At 42.5% G+C, this 5,506-nt stretch overlaps 1 long non-coding RNA gene across 1 annotated transcript; it reads right to left on the reverse strand.

The window, feature by feature from the left end:
- Positions 1-281: 281 nt before the first annotated feature.
- Positions 282-4,603, reverse strand: LOC310754665. Its single transcript, XR_014543948.1, has 3 exons — positions 2,625-4,603; positions 2,282-2,420; positions 282-622 (listed from the first exon to the last, which is right to left on the reverse strand). It is a non-coding gene; the product is annotated as an uncharacterized lncRNA (long non-coding RNA).
- Between the last annotated feature and the right edge of the window lie 903 nt (positions 4,604-5,506).

Consider the following 5,506-nt stretch of genomic DNA (forward strand, 5'->3'; position numbering starts at 1 on the left):
TTAAAACAGTCTGTTGTGATGAATCTGTTATTACAAAGTCTTACCTATGTAAAACATTAATAATACAAATTTCATTTGTTTATGTCAGCGTTGAGCATTAATTTTTAATGGTGCAATGTATGAGTTATGAAAGGCATTAATGCAAAACAAATCACCAACTGAGCGAGGGAAGGAAAATCCATTTATTTCTTTTTTTTTCTTTTTTAGGGCAGGCAGCAGGAATGAAATATTATTGCGATTCAATCTAGGAAAATTGCATTTATTTATTTATTTTAGAGGGATTGAATGCTTTCTTGAAGGGAAAAAAAATTATTTTTTAAAACAATCCAGCAAAAGCTGTGGTTTTATCAACCTGCTTAATATCAGTGCTAAATTGCAATAAGGATTGTATTCCATTTCGACCAATCAGAGCGCTCGCTGTGACCTCCAAGGAAATGCTTTACATGATTACACTGTCATCAGCGTGGAACACTCAAGGGGGGGAGAGATCCAATATTCTTAGCAGATGTAAGAATGCAATATACTGGGCTCACAAGATAACCATGTTGGTTTCCTAGTGCTGCCTCAGAAGGGCAGTTCAAGGGCAACTTGACCTGATCCACACAAAAGACTGGCCAGGTGGCTGTTGGGAGAGAAATGCAAAAAGAAGAAAAGTGTCTTTGCTACAGGTATTTTAAAAAGAAGCTTGTATACAGAAGGCTCCAAGTTCAATCCTTGGCATCTCCAAATAGTTTCATTCATTTGATTTGAGATACAACTTACTTTTTCAAACGTAGGTTGGGCAAACTCTCCTGCCTGAAATCCTGGAGAGCTCCTACTAATCTGTGTAGACAGAATCGAGCCAGATGGACCAATGCTCTGGCAATTTAAGGCAGGTTCCTATGCTCTGCAGCAATCGACTCATGCTCCTCCCTGCTCCCAGGTGTGCAATGCAGTATATTGGGGGTGGGAGGAGAGAGGCAGAAGTCTAGGAGGCTTTCTTTCTTTCTTTCTTTCTTTCTTTGTTATTCAGCTCTTGTTTAATGCTGCCAGACTATTTCTGGTCTTTCGTCCTCAATGAACATCTGACACATTGAGCAATGTCCATCCCAACCATGAAACGCCCGCTTCTCTGTCTCTCTCCTGCTTCATTCTGTCTCCCTCCTTACCAGCTTGAGGAACTGCTGACTTTAGCAATAAAGCTGAAAATTTAATATCATGCTACAAGGCTCGACAACAAACCATCACCAGGTTCTATCAATACAGCTGCTCTCAGATCTACCGGCAATACAAGGCAGAGAGAAAACAAGATGAATTTTTTCTGATATGAATTCTACAATATTGGATTTTCTCCTGCCCACACCCAGAGCACTTTGTACACATTCCAGCTTTTCCTTCCACATGGTACAGCAGCTCCATTTGCTGAGTGACAGGGCAGATGCCACTGGGTGGTGCGTCTCTGAGAAAGATGCTAGGCTTCTGCTCAGAGACATCTTTCTCTTTTTAGAGAGTGGAATGGCACCCTTCCCCATCAAAACAGACAGTATCCATCACCACACACTTTATAGTATACACAGCATACCCCCCAACATTCTCTGATGAAAATAGGGATGTCCCACTCCATAATGATAATATTACTATTTATACTCCACACATCTTACTGGTTGCCCCAGACACTCTGGGCAGCTTCCAACATATATAAAAGTAAAACAAATATTTAAACATTAAAAAAAAACCTTCCCCATACAGGATTGCCTGGGAGCTTGGGAGTCAGATAACTCCATACCTCCAACATTTCTTTAATGAAAATAGGGACATCCGAAGGAAAAGTGGGACATTCCAGGATCAAATCAGAAACCGGGACAGCTTCTCTAAATCAGGGACCTTCCTGGAAAATAGAGACACTTGGAGGGTCTGGTATACAGTAGTATGATCAGGCCTTTTGTGCATTTAGTAACTTGCACAGTTTCAACTATATGTGCTTGAAGGCCAGCTGGCTGAAATCCCGCAAGTTAAATACGGAGCTGGCACAATGAGAGTCCTTGCTCAGGAAGCAAGGCAGAAAGCTTAAAAACTCTTTTTGCGCTGGATTTTCCCAGCACAAAGGGCTCTTTTAAGCTCTCTGCATTGCTTTCCAAGCAAGGCTCTCTCTTCTTGCCAGGTCTGGGGTGCTCCCGAAAGGTCTTGTGGGAACTCAAACATCCCCAGATCTTACAAAAGCATCCTGGGGCTTCTGGAGAATAGCTGTTGCCATCAGAATGTTTACTCAGAATTTCCTGTTTAGCAGGCTAAACATACTCACCTCCCTTAACTATACCTCATAAGGCTTGGTTTTCAGATCTTTTATCATCATGGTCACCCTCTTCTGCACACGTTCCAGCTTGTCAATATCCTTCTTAAATTGTGGCCTCCAGAACTGTACACAGTATACCTGGTGTGGTCTGACCAAGGCAGAATGGGGTGGGAATATTACTTCCCTTGATCAGGACACTATACTTCTGTTGATGTAGCCTAGAATACCATTAGCTTTATTGCTTCTGCATCACACTGTTGACTTATGTTATGCTTGTGGTCTACTAACACCTGAAGATCCTCCATTTTATATTTGTAAAGCTGGCTATTCCTGCTTAAGTGTAGAACTTTACATTTGTCCCTGTTGAAATTCATTTTCTTTGTTTTGACCCAGTTCTCAAATCAGTTTTGGTCATCTTGAGTCCCAATTCTGTCTTCAACAGCATTAGCAGCCCCTACCAGTGTGGTGTCATCTAAAAATTGAATGAGGGTCAGAAAAGAACGCTGCAACACCCTACTTGTCACTTTCCCCCCAGATGATGAGGAACCATTACTGAATATTCTTTGGGTTTGGTCAATTAACCAGCTACAAATCCACCTAACAGTTACCTTGTCTAGTCCACATTTAACCAGCTTCTCTGCAAGAATATCATGGGGGACTTTGTCAAAAGCCTTGCTAAAATCAATATGCACTATGTCCACAACATCCCCTGGATCCACCAAGCTTGTAACTCTATCCCAAAAAAAAATAAAAAAATTTTGTCTGGCATTACTTGCTTTTGAGAAACCCATGCTGAGTCTTCGTCATCACAGCATCCTTTTCTAAGTGCCCACAGACCAACTAAATTATCTATTATAGGTCCTTTCCTGGTACTGATGTCAAGCTCAATGGTAGTTATCTGGGTCTTCTCCCCACCCCAACCCCCATCCTTCTGAAGATGTGGACAACATTTGCCAGACTTTCAGTCTTCAGGGGCCTCACTTGTTCTCCAAGAGTTCTCGATTATAGACAGAGGCTCTGAAATTGACTCTGCAAGCTCTTTTACTACCCTCAGGTGCAGTTCATCAGGCCCCGGAGATTTGACTTCATTTAAATTAGCTAGATGTTGCCTTAAGAATTCTTTTACTTTATTGGGCTTCAACTCTCTCCTTGCATTGATTATTCTGTTATCACCATGTTAGGCACTGGTTTGTCAATTCAGACATTCAGACAATTCAGACCCCAAACCATAATTATGGTTTCTGGTTCTGGATCACTGGCTGATCACACAAATCATGGTCTGTCAATTCAGATGTCAAGCCCAAACACTTAAGTATCCTTATCCATAATTGAATATGATTCTTGAATTCATGCATTCTCTGTTGGAAACAGTAAAAAGACCAATGAAGAGCTACGGTACTTAGAAATGTGCTGATTTTAAGTGGTGCCTGAAGAGCAAGGGACTTGTTCTACAGTGAAAATGTCAAGAGACTTTTCTTGCCAACAATAGATGTCTGAGCTTTCAGATTTGCTTCCTCAGACCATAGCAGAAGGGTGACAAGTGGATTTAGTGTGTTAAAGAAGCATGCCCTCTGTGCTGCTATGAGTTCTCTGTTTAATAAGAGCAGCCAAAATGGATTCAAAATTTTGGTGCCAAGAATTTCATTCAGGGAAAATTTAAGAAGGATTTGTTCCTAGAAATGTCCCAATTTTGGGGGACCAGTGCAGAATCATAGCCAAATACGGTAAGGGACAAGAACTCTTTTTCTAAAGGAAAGTCCTTTTAAAAGCACTTTGTGCTCTGGAGAAGGTAAGCAGTTAATGGTTGGCCTACACAGGGTAATGCACTGTTGAATTCCACCCTGTGGATTTTAACTGGGAAATTCGCACAAATCCCTCTCCCTCTTCCAAGCCAATGGGAGACAGGGACTAAGTGCAGTCCCTCTCAACTGATTGGCAGGGAGCAGAGCAGGGGTCTGAAGTGGAAGAAGAAAAGGGATGGGGCTAGGATGGAGAACAAGAGGGTGTGACGGTGGGACTGAAGAGGAAGGATAAGGAAAGTGGAGACAGTGGGGAAGAGCAAAATGAGAGAAGAGAAATGACAGAAACCCCTTACAGGCAGAGAGATGGAAGAGGAAACCTTTCTATCAGGAGTAGGTACAGAAGTACAAATAAATATGAAATGGAGGGGAAAGAGTGAAAGAATGAAAGGAAATTCAGAGAGGCACTAAGAGGTCCCATCAAGGCTCTTCGGATGGCTTATCTTCACTCGTTAGAAATACAGCCATATCGCCAATGTCTGGGGTGAGTGAAAGAGGGCAGTACGCCAACAGTCTCTGTGAAACGCTTGAGAGCTTCTGCCAGTCAATGTAGTCAACACTGAGGTAGATTTATCCATAGTGTGACTAGGTTTCAGGCAGCTTCCTCCATTCCTAGGAGTTGCCCACCACACACACACCAATTATGACTTCAGACCCAACTTACATGATACAGCCAATGATAGACAAAGCTTACATGTGACTCCATAAATGGCAACTGATTATGATGCAGCTTCCATGGGCTGCACTCTCAAATACCTTATCACACTGTGAGGGGCCGGGCATGCGCCCAGAGACCGTTGAGGGAAGGAGGAAGAGGAAGAGGGAGGATGTGAGGGAGGCTCCTCCTCAGATGCCTTGCCTGACGTGGTCCTTGGTGACAATCCACTGATTAAAGGAGATTATGTCTTTATTCTTCCAGTTCATCAATATCAGCCTCTTGGCTACCATTAGAGCACATAAAGACCATTTTTGTTGTCCAGTTGTTAACTTCCATATAGTAGGTACATAGCTCGGAATAATATTCTCTGTTGAAAATCTTAGGGTTTTCTTTCCTGAACAGTCATATTTATACAATCCAGCACTTTCTTCCAAAATTTAGTATAAACATATGTTTCAGGGATGCACCGGCTCTCTCAGGCCTTGGCCTCACCTGCCTCCCTTGGTGACAGACGAACGGACAGATGTGTGTGTATAAGCACACATTGCTGCCAGAAGCAGCAGCGCTGCAGCCACCGCTTCCTTTTGTAACCGCGCTGCCATTCGGCTAGTTCCCTCACACGTAACTCTCCCCTCCAAACCCGGACATTTTACAAAATTTTAAAAATCCGCCCACAGTGATTTCATCCCTGAAAAAGAGGTCATGTCTGGGTAAATCCAGATGTATGGCAACCCAAGAGTGCTGTGTATTTTTCCATGTACATTTTAAAAAACCTTA

Source organism: Podarcis filfolensis (assembly GCF_964270895.1).
Source record: "Podarcis filfolensis genome assembly, chromosome: Z".
NCBI classification, from domain to species: Eukaryota; Metazoa; Chordata; class Lepidosauria; order Squamata; family Lacertidae; genus Podarcis; species Podarcis filfolensis.